The following is a 24,210-nucleotide window of genomic DNA, read 5'->3' on the forward strand; positions in this document are numbered from 1 at the left end:
CCCTCCCAGGCCTTTTCACCGTGCTTTCCGGTGGGGCAAGTTAATTGCTTGTCGTCTGAGGCAACCCTACCGGGGAATGCCGACGGGGGCGCCCAGGCAATTTTTAATGAGGCAAGAGTGTCCCTCCTTTAAGGGAGCTTGTCCATATCCACCTTCCGGCCTTATGCCACATTTTGGTGTGTTGGACACCAAATAAATAACTAACCTGTTAGTTCGTCTGATGGGGATGTATCTCCTAGCAGCTTCGGCTGCAGGGGGACAGGGTAGAAGTACTCGTCAAGGATTCGTTACTTAACACTCAGCCCGACAGTTGAGGGGCCGGGAACGGTTTAGCACCTGTCGGACTGAGGTACACCGCCTGAGTAATACCTAGGAGGTCCACCCTCCCAGGCCTTTCCACCGGGCTTTCCGGTGGAGTAAGTTTATCGCTTATTGCCTGGGGCGCCCCGACCGGAGAATGCCGACGGGGTTACTCAGGATATTTTTTGCAATTGCAAGAGTGGCCCTTACTTTTAGGGGTGTCTGTTGGATCCCCATCTTCTGGCCTTGTGCCACATATTGCTGTGGTGGGCACCAATTGAATGTCTACCCCATTAGGAGGCAAAAACATGTTAACAATATATGTATATACGTGAGTGTGTGTGTATATATATATATATATATATATATGCGTGTGTTTCCGTGTGTGTATATATGTATATGTGTACGTGCATATATATATATATGTATATACATATATATGTATATATATATATAGGAATACCTCCCTTTTTTAACTGAAAATCTAAATACGTTGAGGAGTTAGAAAGCTCGAAGTAGTACCATCAAAACGAGCGCTATTTTGTGCAACAGAATTGATTTTTCTACATGGTCATCGCCATTCTTAATGTGCTTTTTGCCGTTGATATACGGGGCATTGGTCGCTAAAACAGTCTGAAGCGCATTTTTTACACTCACTTCTCTAGAAATCTATGGACACATAAGCTGACTATACTGACTCAACTGCATCGACTTCGTAAACGTTCAACATCGATGGATGTTACTCGGTTCAATTTTTTCTGCACGAGAGAATTCAATGATACTCTGTTTCTGATGCATGTTCATGACATGGGTTCGTTCCAATGGGTACGAACATTTCAATTTGCCATTCGCCCTGATTTGTACTGGCGAAATCAAAATTAGAGAGATTATTATTTTTGGAACATATGTTATATATATATATATATATATATATATAGTAAAAAAAATAATTATATATATATATATATATATATATATATATATTATATATATATATATATATATATATATATTATATATATATATATATATAAGAAATAAAAATTACAATAAGTTTACCAAGGTAATCAAAATGGTAAACTTAAAATACATTATAAATATTAAAGAGTTAATATTTCCAAGTAAAGTAATCTCAACCAGATGTAAAAGCTCAATGAAACCGAAAAGGAAATAGAGCTTATAATATGAACAAATGATTAATAAAATATGTTAAAAAAAACATCTTGAAAAAGAGTTAAACACATTTCATTTAAAAAAGGAAGCACAAGATAAGTGGATAGTCCTTAATCCGTGGAGTTTCGAAGAAATACTCTCCTTCTCATCAGAGGGCAGGAATTAGCAAAATGCGGGATCGGATGTTGCATGTAAAAGTATTTAATGAAACCACAAGTAAGTCACAGATCTTACTTGGTTAAAAAAAAGGGTGAGGTAAGGGGAATAGGAGGTAAAAGAAAAAATGATAAAAAGATTTCACATGAATGAATAGTCCGGTGAACGGTAAAAAACCCAAGAATGTTAAAATCCAAACACGGTCGAATAAAAAAACTGCCAATCCAACAGGTAAGTTCCAAAATGGTCCAAAATGATTCAAAAGGCAGAATTCCTTGGAAAAAAATCACAAATGGAATTAGTTCAAAATCATTAAAAGAAAAGTTCAAATGTGCACAGAAAAAGCACTGGAGAGAATATTTAAAACACGTCTGCCAAGGCCTGAAGAATCAAGTGACTTACTTGTTGTTTCATTAAATACTTTTACATGAAAAATCCGATCCCGCATTTTGCTAATTCCTGCCCTCTGATGAAGGAGAGTAGTTCTTCGAAACTCCACGGATTAAGGACTATCCACTTATCTTGTGCTTCCTTTTTAAAATTAAATATGTTTTTAACTCTTTTTCAATATGTCTTTTAACATGTTTTATTAATCATTTGTTCATATATATATATATATATATATATATATATATATATATTAAGCAACGTTGAACCTATCTAGTACTAGATGGGTGACCAGTTAGGAATGCTAGGTGCTCTATTTGCTCTCGGTTTATCTTGGCATTTGTTTTCAGTCGTCCTGTACTTCACTTGCCACTGGTATTTAACAATGTCGTTTCATAAGAGGTGTGGGTGGAGATTGTGCAACTCTTGCCACAAAGATTTCACACGCAAGCAACCCTTCGGGGGTATACATAATGTGAAGGAGCCTCCTTTTTGCTTTGCTTTATATCCATATATATATATATATATATATATATATATATATATATATATATATATATATATATTATATTTAAACTACTTTCATGCATTTACCGTTTATTGTTTATCTATTTTTCTGTTACGCGGTCTGAAAACTGAATAAATACATTATAACAAAAAACACATCACCTGACGAAAGTAAAATTGTGTTATAATTACCTGTTGTCAGCAACAGAATGGCACAAACGTGCCGGCAGCTCATCTTCTCGGAAACGATAGAAAGCTTTCATTAGGGGTCGCTTTAGTTCAGGAAAGGGTCTTGATCACGTATGTGGCTTTCGGGTGTCTTTGTTTCTAAGGTTCTCGAGAAACTCCTTGATTGACAGCAGCCAATTGAATAATAATAACTAATGCAATTGTATCTCTCATAGTGGTTATTAGCCTGCGGGTTGTATGCGGTTGTCGTGCCTACGATTATTTCTTTGGAAATGCCGCACGTACTTTGAAATAAAAGATGTTTCATGCACAGAATGACGGTAACATGCTATTTTTATTGGGAAGTGAAACGATTTCATAACTGCAGTAAAGATACAGCAGAAGTCAGTATTTTAATAGAAAATGGCGATTACTACTCCGGATTATTTTTATGGAAATCGGATCGGACAAAGCAAGAAGCCACTTTATGTCTGAAGGTAAAAGTCAAATAGCAGCCAGGTTAAAAAATACCGAACTATAAGTGCTTAATAGATAGCTTTTAATTTAAAAACAGCGAGTTTCTGCTTTTGCATAAAAATCGATGATGGAATGTGAGGACTAAAAGACAAAATGAAAGAAGCGAGATTAACATTTTGTCGAAAGATCAACATTCTACTTTCCTTGAACGGCATGCATTTATTTTGCGATCCTTTCGAACGTTTTAGACATTAATTTTAATTTTAGGTTGATTGAATATAACCGTCTGCTATTTTATGGTGTTCATTAATTCTTTTTTGAATCTGATCTGACTTGAAATTTTATTAGGTTGATTATGCATGGCAGTATGGAATCATTACTATACATATTTCAACGTTGCATACAAGCGGAGCGTGTGTTTGAAAGATATGCAGATAGTCTGAAAGAGATAGATAGATAGAGATAGATAGATAGATAGATAGATAGAGAGAGAGAAAGAGAGTGTGTGTGTATGTGTGTGTGTGTGTGTTAATGAAAGTATTCGTTTTGCTGTGGTGTTAATTTCAACCGAAGTCTAACACAAAACCTTTTATTCGCCATTTATGCAACGTTATAGTGTTATATTTCACTGGTATATCTAGCACATAAATAAGACAGATTTTCAGTCTGTGATTAATTCGTAGTGTCGCCCAAGTAAGTAATGATACCGTTCATGACCCTTCTTATCAATTGACAAATGTTTTTTTTCTGCTGATTCAGATAAGTTTCTTGAGAATAAAGAATATGAGTATTCCTGATTCTCTTAAAGAGGCAGTTATGGCTTCTTTAGACCCACCTGTTCTCAACGCGAGCAATGGATGATAATTTAACATTGGCATAGCGAAATCTGTAATGGCTTTTATTCTTGAATGTCTCTCTCTGCTTCGGGACATAATAGAACGTCGTTAACAGGTGTATTTTATCTGTGAAAGACGGAATCCATTCCTCAGACCCACGTTGCGTGGATAGATTGTTTCGCAATGACAGGTTGAGTAATGCGATTAGTCGTTTTTGGTCAAACTTAATGTTGCCTTTACTCACTGTATTCATCCTTTGCCTTTTTGCTTTTTTATTTTCAATGTAACAGCCTTATTCTATATCAGGTTACCTTATATTACGGCTGTAATAAATCTCTTAAGTTGTCACTCGTGATATTATTGGCCTTTTCCCGCTCATCGTCACATAAAAGATACATGCGTAAGTGCCTTTGGTTTCTTCAAGTTTACCGAAAATGTTTATCTCTAATAGTACTCAGAAAAAATTGTGCCCGTTTATATGTAGTTTGTCGCAAATAAAACCAATAATCCCACTCACTTTTTCTCGTTGAAACAACATATATATATTTTCAGGTACATCCCCGAATAAAACATTGCCTCTTGTTTATACCTGTCGCTTTCGACTAATGTGCATAACACATCTATCTCTGTCTTTTTCTCTAACATGATATTTTCTGATTTTTCTTGCTGTGACGTCACCTCGAACACGGCCCAAATATTTGCATGCAGCTGCAATATGAAATTTGGCTCTGGATAAAAACATTAATTTCGAACAAATTCCTATTATATCAAATAACCTACAATTGAATTTATATGCTGGTCTTACGGCTAATTCGGTGGTAATGACAAGAATTTGAATTTACATTTTTAAAAACATCCAAGCATCAGGGTGTAATCGTGCTTTATACAGAACAATTATTTTGGAACACGCCTGTTAGATCAATACCCTACTGCTCATTATTTATGTTGAGCATTTCGGTTTGTGTGGTAATAGAATTTCTCGAATGATGTTAGGCTTTATGAGTTGTTAATGCTCGGTAGAATCACGTCGTGATATTTTTCGAAGACATTCCGATAAAAATATTATCTCAGAACAATGCCGTGTACATGAAGTATCTTCAAACGAAATATATATATATATATATATATATATTTGATGATTGCAATGTCTTGTCAGACGAGTGCCACTCCCTCAGACACTTAAAATCCATGAGCCCAAAAATGACTTCAATCGCCACAGGACAATTTTAATAGACAAATGCCTGAGGGAGTATCTATACACAGATGATGTTACAGAGTCTTACCTTTGTACGACAGCTAAGTCTCTCCCTCGGTTCAAAATGTGGAAATCCAGCAACAAGCAAGAATAAGACAGCCAGCAACAGATTAAACTGCAGACCAGCTTAATGCAGGTACTGGTCTCCCTCTTTATGTTTTTTTTTAAAATCAGAGATTTGCTTCTCCTAGAAAGGTTGCCTTCACTACGGCTTATGGGTGCCCTGTCCACCCAAACACACACATACATACACACAAACACACAGGGTGCTAGTTGGCTGTTCACTCCGAAAAAGGGTTCATTCGCCCTTTGAAAGGTCTTGTTTTCAATCCTTCAGGGAGACTACCCACCCTCCTCACTAAACAAGTCTAATGGGGGAACCAATTTAGTCGCCGGTGAACCGACCATGAGGCAGGCAGTACTGGGTTACATGGTACCAGTAGCATATGGGATGACCTGAAATATATATATATATATATATATATATATATATATATATATATATATATATATATATATATATATATATAGGCCTGGTCAAAATCATAAGACCACTTAAGAAAGTAAGCGTTTACGCATATTATCGAATTGTTAATCAAACAAATGGTTGAAACCATTTCCAAAAGGGAAAACATGATGGAAAAAAAATGAAATCTACTTCATTCGAAACCTTAACCCTGATCTAATAATTATTTTTTAAAAAACAAACATTTTCACCTGGTCAAAACGATAAGACCATTTTAATAAAATCGGCTAGTTTTGAAAAAATGAATACGAAAACCTTTCTATGTTACTAAAAGCAACTTGTTAGTGGATAAAAAAAAACATCTTACTAAATTATAAATGGCAAAAGGGAAACCATTATCAGAGTTTGAGAGAGGAAGGATCTTTGAGCTTAATAGGGTTGGACTCTCCCATAGATCCATTGCGAACGAAGTGAATCGTAGCAAAACGGTCATCACAATTTTTTTAAGAAATCCAGATCAATATGGGTAAAAAAGAGTCCAGGTCGACAAAAAAAAAATAACCCCATCACTGGATCGACGTATCAGAAGAAGTTTTTAGAAAACTCCAGTATGAGCTCAAGTCAATTGAAAAGTCAAACAGCAGTAGAATGTAGTCCTAAAATTATCAGAAGGCATCTGAAAATGAATGGTTTCAATCATTTAAAGCGACTGCAGAAACTACGTCTTCTTGAACAGCACAAAACTAACAGACTTAAATACGCCGCCAAATACCAGACTTGGGATGGAGAGAAGTGGGAAAATGTAATTTTCTCCGATGAGAAAAAGTTTAATCTAGATGGTCCAGATGGATTTCAGCACTATTGGCATGATAAAAATTTGTCCAAAGAGACTTTTTCAACTCGGCATATTGTAGGAGGGTCTTTAATGATCTGGGGTGCTTTCTCGTCAGCTTGGACCCTAAGTTGCAAGTAGTGAAAGGCCGGCCAACATCATTGAAATACATTTCAATGCTTGAAAATGCTTCTATCAGGACTGAATATTTTTCTTAAAATTATATAGAATTATTAGATCATCAAGCATGTTCTCCGGACCTCAATCCAATTGAAAATCTTTGGGGATGGATGGCAAAAGAAGTGTTCAAGGATGGAACCCAGTATGATTCGATAAAGGAACTTTCTGAGCCAGTTTTCAGCACACGGGATAAAATTCCTTCACAACTGATAAAAACCTCAGTCGCAAGCATGTCGAAGAGAATTTTGGAAGTAGTTCGTAATAATAGAGGCTATACTACATACTGAGACCCTTTTTAGTAATTTATACTAGCTTTTGTTAGATAAATTATCAGTGGTTTTATCATTTTGACCAGGTGAAAATGTTTGCTTTTTTTTTAAAAATTATTAGATCAGGGTTAACGTTTCGAATGAAGCGGATGTCATTTTTTCCATCATATTTTCCCTTTTGGCAATGGTTTCAACCATTTGTTTGATTAAACATTCGATAATATGCGTAAACGCTTACTTTCTTAAGTGGTCTTATGATTTTGACCAGGACTGTATATATATATATATATATATATATATATATATATATATATATATATATATATATATATATATATATATATAACACAGATCAGCTTTTACTTGTAGGTATAGACCGTTTCATACCCTCGAAAAAGTTCCAGCAAAAACCTAACAGACAGCTGCAGTTCTCACCGGAATGTGCTGCTGCCATTGCGCATGGAAATCTGTAGTGGAATGGGGACAAAAATGGAAGGTCACGTTCAATGCCGCCAAGACAAAACTGGTTTCATTCAATAATTACAAGAAACCTTCTCTACCACCGATAGCAATGGCCAATGACTCTTTATCTGAGAGTACGTCTTTCAAGCTCCTTGGCCTAACGTCACAGAAAACATAAGTTGGAACAATTACATCGAGAGCATTGCCAGGGCCGCTGCAAGGAAGGTGGGCTCTCTCTATCGTGCTAGAAAACTACTGACACCCGAAAGTATCCTGTACCTCTATAAGGCAACCATTCGCCCATGTATGGAGTATTATTATCATATTTGGGCTGGTGCATCGGCTACTAGTCTCTCGCTCCTTGACAAGGTTCAAAAGAGAGTCGCAAATCTGATAGGCCCTGAACTGGCATCTAAGCTTCAGCCTCTGTCCCATCGACGAAACGTTGCATCCCTCTGCCTGTTATACAAGTATTATAATGGTGAATGTTCTGACGAACTGCAATCACTTGTGCCCCCACGACGTGAACACCCTCGACAAACCCGACAGGCTGCAAAATCCCACCCCCACACTGTAGAGATCCCTAGATGTAAAATATCTTTCTACTCAAGTAGTTTCTTCCCCAGAACCGCTAGACTCTGGAATTCCATTCCAGGTCCCTGCTTCCCCAACTGTACTGATGTGCAGAAGTTCAAGTGCAACGTGAACCAACATCTGTCTGCCCAAATCCCTACATAGTACCCCAGTAGTGGTTTCCCCTGTTAGTAGCCCCCTACACCAAAGTGGCAATGTGCCTTGTATGGGGTGAAAATGTAATTTTAAAAAAATCACTTTTTCTATTGCTTCCAACGTAATAGATGTAATAAGACTAAAGCCGATTTCAGAACTGCCAGCAACCACTGTAAAAAAAAGTAATAAAGAACACAAAGTAGCTGAGCAGCGGCTTGGTTCCCACCAGTTTTGGCAAATAGCAAACAGAATCCTGAACAAAAGCGTGTGTTCTATCCCAACTCTCATGAATGGAGGTCATCTCGTCAGCATCAAAGCCAAACTCTTTGCCAAGAACTTTGCAGCTAATTCTAACCTTTGCGACCAAGGCTGCCAGCCTCCAATATTCCCTCCTGTATCAGAAAACATGCTATGTGATATACAAATATCTGTACGTGATGTTGCCAAGCTAATCAAACACATTGAATCCAGTAAAGCAACCGGCCCTGACGGTATTTCAATTATAGTACTCAAAAAACTTCAACCAGAACTTGCGCACATCCTTAAAAACTGTTTAAACGTTGTCTTAAGGAGAATTGCTTCCCTTCACTCTGGAAAATGTCATCAGTATGCCCCATATTTAAGAATTCAGGTGATCGGTCATCTCCCTCACAGTGCAGGCGAATAAGTCTCCTGTGCGTCATGAGTAAGTTGCTGGAATCTGTGTTAAATACAGAAGTAATCAACCATCTCAGCAAATATAACCTTCTTATTGACACACAAAATGGTTTCCGTTCTGCTAGATCTACAGCAGATGTGCTTACAGTTATATCTCATAGGATTAGCAAATCTCTCGACAGCGGCAACCTTTCTATGGCAATTGCTCTTGACATATGAAAGGCCTTTGACAGAGTATGGCATAAAGGTTTACTTCACAACATCTCTAGCTATGGTATAGCTGGAAATATCTTCTCAATTATTAAACCATTTCTCTCTGATAGGTTCATAAGAGTAGTAGTTGATGGGCAAAAATCAGAAGCTCTAAGTATTAATGTTGGAGTCCCTCAGGGGTCCATCTGGGCCCAACTTTCTTCCTGATCTACATTAATGATCTTCCAAATCACATCCTTACATCATTCGTAGACATTTATGCTGATGACACTACGATTTATGGTAGCACATCTAAGACCGTAAACGACAAAGTTCTCTCTGATTCTCTCTCCACTGATCTTGAGCAAGTGGTACAATGGGGAAAGAGGTGGCGTGTTATTTTTAATGCATCTAAAACCAAGCTTTTTTCTTTACATAATCAACGCTCTGATCCCCATCTCGCATCAATTGAAATGAATGGCTCTTGTCTTGGGGAGGCCTCATGTTTTTACAAGCTTCTGGGCTTGACCTTTACTCCTGATCTTATATGGAACACATACATTTAATCCGTTGCAAAGGCCGCTGGAAAAATGGTGGGGTCCTTCTATTGATCCAGTAGATATCTCACTACTGATGCAATTCTCTATCTATATAAGAGCCAGGTACGTCCAAGGATGGAGTACTGTTGCCACATATGGGCAGGAGCTACTAGAAAGGAATTGTCCTGTCTTGATAGAGTTAAAAATAGACTTTGTAGCCTCGTAGGAGATGTCCTTTTCTCTTCGCTGCAACCACAGAAGAGATGTTGCGAGTTTGTCTTTGCTTTATCGTTATTTTAATGAAAACTGTTCGACTGAGCATCAATGTATGGTCCAAGAAACACCAGTCTAGCTGAAAACACTATCACTAATTTCCCCCACACATTATCTGTGCCTAAACCTAAACGTCGATTCTATGACCAAAGCTTCTTTCTGCACGCCTATGGAATTGTCTTCCGTTTTTCTGCTTTCCAGCTGACTACAATATGGTTGTTCTCAAGTATAACGTAAACAAGTTTTGGTGAGCCGTTCCATATAAGTTAACAAATTTACTGAATTTCCATTATTAACGAGTACTATATTGTCAAATTACACTCTTTAACTTATCCTTGAGTGGCCTCCTGGCTTTGATAAGTGGTGATGCCTATGTAAGAAAAATATATTACGAAAGCCTACTATGCTAAGAACAGAACGACGACAGTTGTCAATGGTACAATTTTTTTGGGGGGGAGGGAAAATTAATCACCAACATCACCTTGCTGGGAAAAACGAAAAACTAAAAATATACGAGTTAAAAAATAGTGAAAACCTGTTTAGCTGGGATGGATTTTATTTGTGGGATCTTCCTATATCCACATTTTGCAAAAAAAAAAAAAAAAAAATAGAAACCTATCCAGCGGAAACTCAGAAACTTATAACCAGTTTTTAAAAAAGAATTCTCAAATGTATTTTCTCCCGGCCTTGGGAGATGAACAAAAATGGTCGCGGATTTTAAGCTGAAACCGGGCATACGGCCGGTGTTCCGTTCGTATCTCTGAACAAGATAAAACAGGAACTTTATAGATCGGAAAACAAACATCGGCTAAAATTGAATATAGTGAGTGAACTGCTTCAGCAGTCTACGAAAAAAAGTCAGGGGAAATCTGCGTTTTCGGTGACGTCTCGATCGGACGAAACGGGTCATTAGAAGATTGACACAATCCATTACCCAGCCGGGAGGAAGACCTGACAAAATTAGATGTCTATAAGAAAAAGACAAGAATATGTCCAACCCCTGTATAAAACAAAAGGGTTATCTCTATAAAAAAATGGTAATGTCAAACTACAGGTGTTATATCGGCAGGTGCATGAATACCTTCTATAACAACATACACGTATTATAGTTGGGGCTTATATTTTATCTGTATATTCATGTACATGTAAATGCGGGTATGTATATATATACACATCGTATTATTTAGTTGATCGTCTAGTGTGTATATTTTAAAATTTATGCAACAGTTCTAACAGGAAACGATTGACGTGGACGTATCGAAACAGTTGTAGACAAAGAGTTATTTTTAACAGATGTAAATAACACAACACATACCTGAATTATTTATGAACACTTATTTTCATGATCCGCCCGACATTTTTAGAGATTACATGTTCTTAAATATTTGCTGCTTGAAATGGCGCCGCTTCTCTCGTCATAGAGACTGAATCTTGAGTTGTCCGTTCCCTTTGACTTCCAGCTAAAGACTGCCTAGAATCTCCCCAAATCTACATACATCACGTGTCATTACGTCTCATCATTACGTGTCTCAGACCAACCTGATACCTGATATAAACCCAATCTAGTTATTTGTTTATGCAAACCCAAAAAATAATGTTTACATTTATTTTCTATTTTCACATTTCTTTTGCGATTTATTATCTTATATGTCAATCATTTTTCCCAATTTAATTGTTTATTTTTCTAATCATAATAATTGATCCAGCAACCCGCCGTCGCTCGAATCAATTAATAATAATAATAATAATAATAATAATAATAATAATAATAATAATAATAATAATAATAATAATAATATTTTGACACTTGGCCGTGCTTGCCACAACTAACAGATACTACGCTATGATCACATCCCAAAGGGTCACAACATTACACAGTTTCAAAATGCCGGACTTTTCAAAAACAAGAAAAATTATCCCGTAGACGATATATAAGATGCGCCGAAATGCATTGGGAAATTTCTGCTTATTTCGAAAAAATGTATCATAACTGTTGCAAACTTGGCCGGAAAAAAATTCCAAAGTAGCCACGTACAATTACTGGAAAGCCAATTGATTTTATTGTGGGAATATTTTTGTCAGTAAGATTTAAACGGATTATTTAAAAGTTACGCGCATTTGCTATAAAAACATCTTCAAATCTATTTAGTTTGAATTGAATAAACTGCTACCCAAACAGGGAAAGAACCTCCAAAAGAAATGTCAGAACTAAAATGCTCCGGCAGAAAAAGAGCACACAGATCCCTTGCTGGACTACTCCCAAAAGAAAAGATACTGATTTCACACCGGAAGAAATCAACTTGGGAGAGGAGTGTGGTGGAGGAAAAACCCACCAAATGGATTAACTCATCGTCCATATAAATTTTATTCATGGCGATCCCAGGGATAAATCTAATTTTAGAGCAACCTTCGCATGCTTGGTGAATTATCAGCACGTTCCGTTTGTTACCTTTCCGGTTTTTATGTACTACTGTTATGATATCTGTTTTAGAGGGGGTACATATTATTTACGTGACGGCCTGTACATATATTATTAAATTTTCCTTGCAGTTGACAACACACATATTTTAAATGTTCATTTAGAGAGGAGACAAAGTGACAGTAAGTGCATTTTGAAGACATTTATACGGAGATAGTTCATATTCACAAGACATATACTTTTATAAGAGGATGAAGTGGTATACATTGATTCATACTGAAATGATTAAACACATTACCTTTTCTCGTTGGAATGATGATCACAGAAAGACGGCAGCTATAAAAAACATGATAGGTTATTCTTCGACCGTTCGGAAATGGTTCTGTACTTAAGAAATTCAAAGTCGTTACATGGTTCCTTCTAAGCCTCCCGCTTCCAAGACGTTCCACTGACTCTAACTGATAATCGGTCTGATCCTCTCTGCTTCTCTGATTCTCAGATCTTAATCTGATTCTCCTTGTTAACTCTTCGAAACCTTTCCTATATTAGGAAATTATTTCTGCGATGACGTCACACGTATGTCTGGCAATGTGACCACAACTCACGTGGTTCAAACATGCGCGGTTTGCATGTTTTGAAACCATTTCTGACGACCAGGAAATTTCCCATTCTCTTTGGTTTACAAAGGAATTTAACCTACTTGTTAATTCTCTAACCGATATTTTTATTATGCATTCTTTTTAATAGATTTTCCAACCAAATTTTATTTATAAAATATTTTTTAAAAATTAACAATTTAACTGGACATTCCATTTAAAACTTATTGTTCTTTAAAACTTATCTACAGGGTTCGATTCTCATTTTATCTGATATCATTTTCATTTAACTAATTCTCTTTTTTTACTTATATGAAAAAGGGACAGCCCTTTTCATGTACCAATACTTTAAACTGTTCTCCATTGGTCTGCTCTTCTTTCTGTCTACTTACGAATCATAACATGTATGAAATTATTTACTGTAATATTTATTAAATACTTACAGATACTAGTGTTTCATCCTTTCGGGAATCAGCAGAGCAGGGTCTCACGATTAACACCGGTCGATAGATTGGAACCCGGCAAGAAAAGGCATCCCTGGATTCATAAACAAGGACTTAATCCATTCGCGCACTGTTAACCGTTGGAAATACTGTTGAAATTTAAACATATATTTTTTAATTATTTAACGTCTGGCAGAGTGATCTAATCAATATGATGATCTTCACATAAGAACTAAAGTGAGCAACTTTATTTAAACTGACAGTGCTCAACGATAAACATGAGTTTCTTAAAGGGGCGGACATAAGTATTTACTATAATAAATATTGAATAACTACAGAGACTAGTGTTTCATTCGTTCCGGAATCATTAGTTCAGGGTGCAACGATTAACACCGACCGATATATATATATATATATATATATATATATATATATATATACATATATATTATATATATACATGGGTGTGTGGGTGGGCGTGGGTGTGGGTGTTACTCGCGTGCATATGTGTGTTTGTAAGGCGTATACAGATTACTCTTTATGTTTATTTTTGTATTCGTAGACATTTCGAATCCGGGAGTTATAATGTACGTATATTCTACACATAATGAAGAATTTAAAAAAATGAAGAGTTAAGCTACATCATTTTAGAGTAAGAAGCTTGATCCGATATCCGAAACGCATTTGTCTTGTTTTTTTTTTTATAAACACTGCTAGGGGGTCATGGTTTGGTATATTTTATTATATCCCTCAAGGAAATTCTATGGTAAGGAATTGATTGACTATCTCTAAAACATGTTACAACTCATATGAATTATTGGAAAGAAACTTATTGGCTTCCAAGGAAACCCGTTTTCCAACAAAAGCTTCATATTCCAAATTATATTTAAAGAATATTTTTATATTTAAAAAACTAGAAGACTATATATATATATATATATATATATATATATATATACATATATATTGCAAACTTTGCTTTCGTATAAGTTGTATCGCCTGAAGAGGTCGTCTACTAGTTTGTAAGTAGCTGACCGAAACATGCTTATGACTGTGTATATACATAATGAAATAGTACTGTTCATGTAAAAACAAATAAAGAATATATATATATATATATATATATATATATATATATATTCAAGCAAATATTATATATATATATATATATATATATATATATATATATATATATATATATATATATATATTCAAGCAAATATTATAAAATGCAACGGAGACACTTTGCTTTATGATTCTTTATTTAATTTTTCGATTTTCCGCATAACCTTTTTGTATCAAAATCAAAAATATTTAATAAAAGTTCCATAGTTGTGGCTGTCACGAGTGCTTTTGATTTATCCACGAATCATCTTCGCACTTTTACGTCAACACCTAGAGATGATTCGTGGAAATATCGAAAGCGCTCGTGACAGCAACAACTATATAAGTATTTTTTGATTTTGATATATATGTATATATATATATATATATATATATATATATATAGTAAGTTATAAAATGTATATGGCGATTAAGCTACACTAAATATTCCGCATTTCATCCTTACTAACTAGTTCTACCTACGTATTGAGCACTTTTAAAGTAAATACCTTACGTTTACGCATAAATTTATACTTTCGTATATTAATTTTATGTGAGTAAATGAAGTAGTTATATATATATATATATATATATATATATATATATATGAAATAAAATGGAGGTGGATGGAAGGACCTGGATACTCAACGTTTCGCCCGATTTATGCGGGCTTCTTCAAGAGGGGTGGTCATTGACGTATAAATCGGGCGAAACGTTGAGTATCCATGTCCTTCCACCTCCATTTTATTTCATATCGTCGGATTTAATCCAGCTCAACAATCATATATATATATATATATATATAGTCTAATATGATAGCATCTGTTTCGTTGAGCAAATCAACTATTCAATCTATTTATTATATCTATAAACTAATCAGAAGAAACACACTTATTAATGAATAAATAATTATAAATGATTAATTATTTTTGATATACATAAATACAAATATTTTATTTAGTATTTTATTAATTTATTTTTATAAGTCCATATATATTTACTTAGATAATTGTGGTAACTGTAAAATCTATATTGTATCTATTTATATTCGTTTTTATACAAAACTAAATTATCATAAAGTATATAATTATTAAATTAATAATTTTGAACTACAAATTAGGTTCTGTCGAAAATTGTCCCATTGTTTGAGTTGACTTCTAATATACTCTATAATTACATTGAGCTTCGTGAATTAAAGGTTCGCTATAAATTTTTGATACAGAAAGTTCAATTCACTAATTTATATCATCAGGTCCCATATATAAGATTCTTTTTGTTGCTATTACTTACCAACAGGTAATATCGCCACTTGGACGTAAGAAGTTACTATTTGGGGCCATGCATAGGGAAGATTAAGAAGATATTGGTTTACATTATATTATAAACTTCTGCATAACAGTACAGTCAGAGAAGGAGGTAGCAGGAGCGAATTCCAAAGACTAGCTGTTCGAGGGAAGAAAGTATTAGAGCAGAAATCTGTCATTCATTTGGGGACCTCAACAATGAAGAGGTGTGATTTTGTTACTAAGCTGGTTTGTCGAGGATATGTCAGTCGAGCTGGCATAAGTGGAACTAATACATCAGAGCACATTTAATTAAAATATTTGTAAAACATGCACATTGCATCGATGGGACAGAGGTTTGAGATTAGTTGACAAAGCTGGACCTATTAGATTGAAGATTCTTTTTTGAACGTTATCCAAGAGGAAGAGATTAGTGGTAGAGACAGCAGCGTAGATGTGGCAACAATATTCTATTAATGTGGGAATATTGGCATTGCAGAGATACGGGATATTCTTAGGTGTGAGTAGTCTGCTAGCACGAGAGAGCGAGCTCACCTTTTTATTTGCAGTAGCCTTTACTATGTCCTCGATGTATCTGTTGCCCGTGAATATTAAGTCGAGGAGTTAGAACGGAGAATTCTCAGGTAGGGTGTTGTTTGTCACGGATATCATGGGTGGGGCAGGCATTGGGATTTTGTTTCAATATTATTTTACAAAATGGTGGCCTTAAGTTTTACTCGCCAGCTACTCCCGATAACCACCACCACCAACCTCCGCTGATTTAGTGACGTTAGCTTTTCCCGGAATCGTCCATTTCAAGCAGAGAGACGTTCAACTCCCAGTACCCAGTGAACCTAGGCCTGCCGCCTAACTTAAATGGGACCAATTTATGGTCCGAATGATTTAGCCAGTGGAATGTAAGACGAGAGAGAAAATCTACATTAAGCTGGCATAATGGTTATCGTACTTGACTCACTGTTTTTAGGTTTGGGTTTTAATCTCAGCTCGAGTATTTTTTTTTACTTATAAGAAGTGAACTGTTTAAAAAAAAACATACTCGTTTGCGCATGTCTCAGTTTCCTTTTCGTTTTTAACTGCATTTTTTTAAAGACATTTTACGTTGAACTTAATGGCAGGTACATCTTCTAGTATAACATATTTTTATGAATGTTTAAATTGTATATATATATATACATACATACATATATATACATATATATACATATATATATACATATATATATATATATATATATATATATATATATATATATATATGAGAAAACAGTTAATGAAATATGCTAAAAAAAACACTAGTGTTTCCTTTTTAGATATGTTCAAAAAACACTAGTGTTTCCTTTTCAGATTAAATATGTTTTTAACTCATTTCAAAGTGTTTTTTTAACATATTTCCTTAACTGTTTGCTCATATTATAAGCTCTATTTCCTATTTGGTTTTATCGAGTTTTTATATCTGGCTGAGATAATTTTATAAATATTTATTCTTTAATATTTATAATTTACTTTAATTTTACCATCTTGGATCATTTTGGTAAATTCAATTGTAATTTTCATTATATATATATATATATATATATATATATATATATATAAAATTTATATATATAAAAATATTTTTAACCATTATATATCTAATTTTAAATAAGAATGTAAATATACTAAATACTAATCATAGTGGGGGTGATAAGTAGTTTAATGGATTAATCCTAATCTTATAAATACAAGACTGATAAATTAAAAAATTAAAAAAATGTATCCATTTTAAATGTGGAAATTGATGAATCGCACAGGTAAGAAATTCATTTTTATAGTATGAAAAGGTTAGTAATTGCAATTAAGAATAGGAAATTGGATAAAATGTTTCTAACATGTCTTCTTCCTAAGACTAAGGGTGGTGGTGTTTGATCAACACTGCTGGCGAGCCATGATGTAATATACTGTTTTGTTTTGAAATCCCCGAAACAGCGTTTCATGGTAAACAACTGATGATCCCTTGAAAAATAAATTATTTGTATTATAGTATATTCGAGAGCGAGTTGATGCAGTGATTGCAGGTGATTAAATGGCTTACTGACTAGATGGTTTTCTAACGAATGATAAAAAATATTTTTCTGTATAGTTTTAAAGGTTAAAAACTTCCAAGACTATATATATATATATATATATATATATATATATATATATGCATGTTTCTTATAAGTGTGACTTAAGCCCCAACTGTACAAGGGTGTATCTATTTCGTTAGTTTATACCGTATATAAATCATACTAAAATGATATGTTACTGTTTAAATGTTGAAAAATCTCAAATAAAAATTATGCTCTTCAAGATTTTATTTGTATACGTCACGAATAAAAGTTCCAGAGCTTTTAAGCGGAATTAAAAAGGGGATAACATGTAATGTTTATTCTTGCTTTCCTTTAAAGGCTTTTTTTTCTTTTTAATAAAATCGAGGCCGGAAAATATAACAAATAAAGTACAAAATGTAATTGTCGAATAAATATGGCAGGAAAAGTGTTACTTCCGGTTGGCAAATTACACCTTTTTGTTATGTCGGAATTGTATGAGAATGTTTGAATGAGTCTTGAATATTTGCAATCACATATTGCATTTTCGTTTGTATTTTCCCCGTTTATTTTTTTTTAACATCTTAACACAAAATTTAACGGAGAAAAATACTCCTTTATTCTGTTGCGTTTCTGCAAACAAAGCAAGATGGCGTCGAGAAATTTTGAAAAGATTTCAAACAATAGCATAACCAAATAACCTTCAGTTCGCCAAGTGTAAATATATATATATATATATATATATATATATATATATATATATAATTGAAAAACATTTTTCTCTCATGCATAATTGAACAGTTGGGATAGTTCTTGTTTGCTTGCCTTCCGATCCGTTTTTCCATTTGTAAGTGTAAAAGAATTTTCTGTAGTCACAAACATTTTTGATTTCCGTGAATCGTCTTCAGGCGAATGAGGAATTAAAATATGGCTATCATATAATTTATTTATTACTGCTATTCGTAAAAAATCGTTACAAACCGCTTAAGCGCGCTCCCCTTATATTGATCCTGATTGATGGTCGGTCTGTTTAGACGAATGAGTAGAGCTTCCATGATTGGCAAGCGCTGATTACAACGTGCCACTATGGTAAATTTCTTTTTACACTTGAACAGAACTTGCGAACATTCAACCGCCAAATGGGAAAACAAAACAGATCGCAAGAAAAGCAAACAGGAGGTATACATGCTATTCAATGATATGTGTGTGTGTGTGCTATTCAATGATATGTGTGTGTGATATCGTTCTAATTGATTCCTAAACGGCTGGCCTAATTGTTTTGTCATTTGACGCAAATGTACTTTATGTGCAAGGCTGTATTTTTCGATAAATTTTGTATCATAATGTCTTCGATAAGTTTGATAATAGATCCACGAAAATATCCGCAGAAAGACGGAACAGTCGATTTTACCAAAGTTAACCCTTTACACAGCCTTGTATCACAAGTGCATTTGAGAAATTTTATTACAACAAAAGATGAAGGTCCGGACACATTAAACTAACCGTATGAACATATTGTTGGCTCGTTCAAAAGTAATGTTTCAGTTTAAAGCATAATAAAACGATCATACTTGATTTTTTTATTTTAAACTGAAATTCAAGCCATTATCACAGCACAAGTAGAAAATGTCAGACTTATAAAATCAACAGTGCGTTCTTTGATTGATTCGAAATGAATGTTTATTATAGAGCAAAAATGACACACTAATTTTCCACAGTGATACAGAAGGATTGGTGGGCAGAAACTCCTCTACAAGATTTGGTAAAGAGCCACCAGAAGGCAATAGATATGAACAGAAAAAAATTAGGAAGAGCTAGCAGCGGACTGAAGTTGGTGCAGTCGCCTTTACATAAGGTAAGGCAGTAAATAGAGAAAAAATAAACACCATTACCAAAAGTACAACCCTGGTAATTACTGATGCACTTCCTCTAGGGAAACTTTCCACACTAAGCGTGGAATGGTACAACGCCGAAGGATAAAGCATCGAACCCCTGAAGAGCCATGTTCAACTATGAAGGACTGCGTTATATTGATGGAACATAGCTATATCATAGTTTTACATTATCATATAACGCATAATCACATAATATCTAAAATATATATTTCTTTTTTTATAAAATCACTTTATGTACTGTTTGTTGTAAGTTCACTCTACAAAACTTTGCTGACTTTATTTCCAATATATTTTGTCAATATATATAGTCTTGGTAGTTTTTAACCTTTAAAACTATATATTTTTTTTTCATTCGTTAGAAAACTATTTATTCAGTAAGCCATTCAATTACCTGCAATCACTACACAAATTTGCTGTCTCGAATTCACTATAGTACCTGTATTAATTTATTTTTAAGGGGTCATCAGTTGTTTAGCATGAAACAATGTTTCGGCGATTTAAAAACAAAGCGTATATATATATATATATATATATATATATATATATATATATATATATGCTTTGTTATATATATATATTAAATATATATATATAGTCTTTGTTATATATGTATGTATGTATGTATGTATATATATATATACATATATATATATATATATATATATATTAAATAAATATCTTTAGAATTTCTTATGTAGCTGCAGTGTGTAAGGTTTTAATCGGTAGAATAAGGAACTTTTTATTCGGGTCCTTGTTTATTTATAATTATTGTTGAATATTACGAATCACGTTAAGTCGTCAGGGAATTGGATTAATATTTCGAATATACCGCTGCCAAAACTAAGTGCGTGTTCATATCGTTGTCTATTTCTTAACTTACTAATAATTAGTATATCTTATGATAGTACGAACTTTTCCTAACATATTGAGCATTGAAGTAAATAACGCAGATACAATGCTCGATTTCAATAGCGCATCTCTGTTTTGACGCATATTTATTGTGTAGGTAGACTGTTTAGAGTTTCATACTGTCAATATATGCAACAGAGAGATGGAATTAAAGGCAATGAATGCATGATTCTAGTTATCAAAACAATGCACTGTGAACTTCTCCCGGATCAATTCAGGCGGAATAATACAATAGGAGGCTTTATCTCTGGAACGCCTACAGTATATGTGGAATATATAATATATAATGTTATAAATATATAATATAATGATTTCACATATAAAACTTTAAAACATGATGCATATCATATATGTTTATATTAGTATTTATTTTTTTATGTTTCCGTTCGCAAGATGGCGCCATGTTCGTTTGGGTGCGTCTTGAGTCACTGCGCTTTGGATTGGATGAAATAATTTCTTGATAAAATAATATTAGTTGTTCAAAGAAACCTCGTGTTTCTTTCGGGCCTGATTTTTTTAATAACATGGGCTGCGAAGTGAAAGTGGCCAATAAAGAAGCGGTGAAAAATATCTTTTTTATATAAATAAATAAATAAATCATTGTTTAAAAATGCATACGACGCCATTGTTAAACTTGGGCCTTAACAATTTTTCTGTTGCCATTTATTTTCTTGAGATTTTTGTTTTCTGATACTGTGTTTGATCGTTTTCATGTTTTTGTTACATCCGTAAATAAATAATGCAGCTTGTCCATTTAAATCCCGCGTATCTTGCTATATTTCCTTTATCATTTTGATTGCTGCATTACCATTTATATATATATATATATATATATAGAGAGAGAGAGAGAGAGAGAGAGAGAGAGAAAGTTATAAAATATATATGGCGATTAAGCTACACTGAATATTCCGCGTTTCATCCACTCAAGAACTCTTCAGCCTGAAGAGACCTAGAGTGGATGAAACGCGGAATATTCAGTGTAGCTTAATCGCCATATATATTTTATAACTTACTAACTAACTCTACCTACGTATTGAGCACTTTTGAAGTAAATACTTAAAGTTTACGCATAAATTTATACTTTCGTATATTAATTTTATGTGAGTAAATTAAGTAGTTATATATATATATATATATATATATATATATATATATATTTGTGTGTGTGTCACTTTGTGTGTGAGTTTCTTCTTTATAGGTTTCTGAACGTTGAAGACAACGTTTTGCAAATTAAACACACAGGTAATTTATATTTCTGGTAGGGTTCTTAGATAGATTTCGTACAGAAATTAATCCCATAACTGTGAAAATCGAAAAAATCCGATATTAAAAATCGTCTTACTTCTCTTATAGTAAATATTATTTTACAGGGGAATATTTTACGTTACACCGGCGTAACATTGGCCGGGGTAACATAAAAAAAAAACTTCCTTGAAAATGTTTCTGTTTTATAAATGAGGGAACAAAAACTATGTTTTAGATCGTCACGCCCGAATACCAGACGCAATTTCGTGTACGAACTTATTTATATAAAAAAAAATGTCGAATTAGTCCGCCAGGAAAATTACTCCTCATAATATATAATATTCAATAGAGGATTTATTTTATAATAATATATATGCAACCTGCATAAATTAAAATATCATGTTTAAGCGTATAGTTCGACCGTGCAACGCCGAGCGTCCTGCTTATATATATATATATATACATATATATATACATATATATATATACATATATATATACATATATATGTGTGTGTGTGTGTGTGTGTGTGTGTGTGTGTGTGTGTGTGTGTGTGTGTGTGTGTGTTAACGGGATTAGAACAACAGTCTTAAGAGCAGAATCTATTTTAATACATTAGTAAATTCTTCCGTGAAGACGCCTGGCGAGGTGTGCTGCGAATGTTTCGATAGCTTCTCCTCGTTCGGTGACTAAGTCTCTGTCCAATTCTCTCTCTGTTGTCGATTGATACAAACATTCTTTCATTCTGGAATATTTTATCATTCCCATTGTCAGTTTTTCTAATTTTTATCGATATTTCTCTCACATATTTCTGGTCAAATTATGTATTTCAACAGATAATGGTTGAAAGATTCGCATTCCTCAAATAGAATGGCAGACACTAGGTGTGGCAGCAGGACACGGCGCTAGCTCACAAATCCAACGAAACATAGGGTTAGCTTATGGAGTGCTACGAGTTTATACCGTTCTTTCAATGGAACTGAACCCGTTGGACTACTTGGTCATACGTCAAGAACATAACCCCACATAACCTTTCGCAATATCAAAGAAAATCTGATCACCGGAATCCGTTGACCCTTCCGCCGGCGCTTGTTGAAAAGGCATGCCCCCAGTTCTGGACCGATATCGAAGCGGTGATTGAGGCTGAAGGCAGCTACATTGAATAGATGTCAGGTCTACTACATAGTCAAGTGACCGGAATTAATTTTTTCATTAAAAGTTTTAAAATAAATTTGTGTTGTTTTTCTTTAGGACGACAATTGTAACGTTCCACTAGGTACATTGCCTTATCCCAGAATAACACTGATCGGTTTCCGTATATTTAAACATCTGTAACCTAATATTTACCAGTACGGACGCCATTATCAATCGATCTTCTGGATTTTCTTAACTACCGCAAAATTTGTCTACAGATAATCGATATCGGTATTATTTGATTATTTAAATATTTTTATTTGGTTCTTGGAATTATATTTAACTGCTTTTGTTATTGTTGGTAGGACACCATCCAACACTTATTTAACCAATTTATACTTGCATCTCAGTCGAGCACTTGCCATTGAATTATCGTTAAAGTAGGAAAAGACATTTTATTGGCGATGAATTGGTTCCAGAAAAAGAAAGAAACCATAATTTGGACTCTCTATATATATAAACTACATTAACGTGATTTGCGTGTAAACGTCTGATATAATACACCATTAAAATAGTCGAATGCAATTAGTATGATGCATAAGTAATCATACAAGCTTTCTTTCTGGTATTTTCTGTTGATAAATTCATTAAATTAAATGCTTTTGTAAATTCTGTTTTCATTTTTTTTTTTTTCAGATTGTATTTAAGCAATCCCTCCAGCAAATTAAGTAATAGGACAAGGTTTACCATAGAATCAAGTTTTAAGTAAGTCATATTATATTTATTCATTTCACTTTCAGGATCAAGTAAGGGTTTGATGAAAATGTTTCTGTAGAACGAACGCGATTCGAAGTTAACTTAGGTTTGCAGTCGCTACTCATTAGGCCTTTAGACACACCATGAATTAAATGAACGATGAGTGCACATATTAATTATATGAATAATGATATGTTAATTTAATTTTTCTTTTTAATCTTGTTTATAAAACGTATTATCTATGTGCGTATGTCTTTCGGTTTCGATTTATTCAAACTGCATCTTCATTTAGCTGCACAATGGAGGATCAAATGATTACATTTTTTAAAGCTTTGCTTTCATGTCTCTTTAGCTGGTAAAAATTGATGTTGGGTCAAAATTCAAAGAAAAAGAAAACTTGGCAGGCGTAAGAATACTTAAAGTGTTCTTGCACGCATATATATATATATATATATATATATATGTATATATATATGCGTGT

The 24,210-nt window shown here is 33.9% G+C and overlaps 1 protein-coding gene across 3 annotated transcripts in view; it reads left to right on the plus strand.

The window, feature by feature from the left end:
* The window catches only part of LOC145242693 (alpha-2C adrenergic receptor-like), a 1,432,939-nt gene that overhangs the window by 622,414 nt on the left and 786,315 nt on the right, over positions 1 to 24,210 (plus strand). For 2 of the 3 annotated variants that reach the window (XM_080105822.1, XM_080105821.1), the window contains exon 3: positions 23,670 to 23,738. The exons of the other annotated variant lie outside the window; for it this stretch is intronic. The gene's annotated coding sequence lies outside the window, so the exon portion shown is untranslated. The remainder of the gene's footprint in view (positions 1 to 23,669; positions 23,739 to 24,210) is intronic. 3 annotated transcript variants of the gene reach the window in all.

The sequence above is a fragment of the Euprymna scolopes genome, chromosome 21, assembly GCF_053919585.1.
Source record: "Euprymna scolopes isolate OS-2025 chromosome 21, ASM5391958v1, whole genome shotgun sequence".
Lineage (NCBI taxonomy): Eukaryota > Metazoa > Mollusca > Cephalopoda > Sepiida > Sepiolidae > Euprymna > Euprymna scolopes.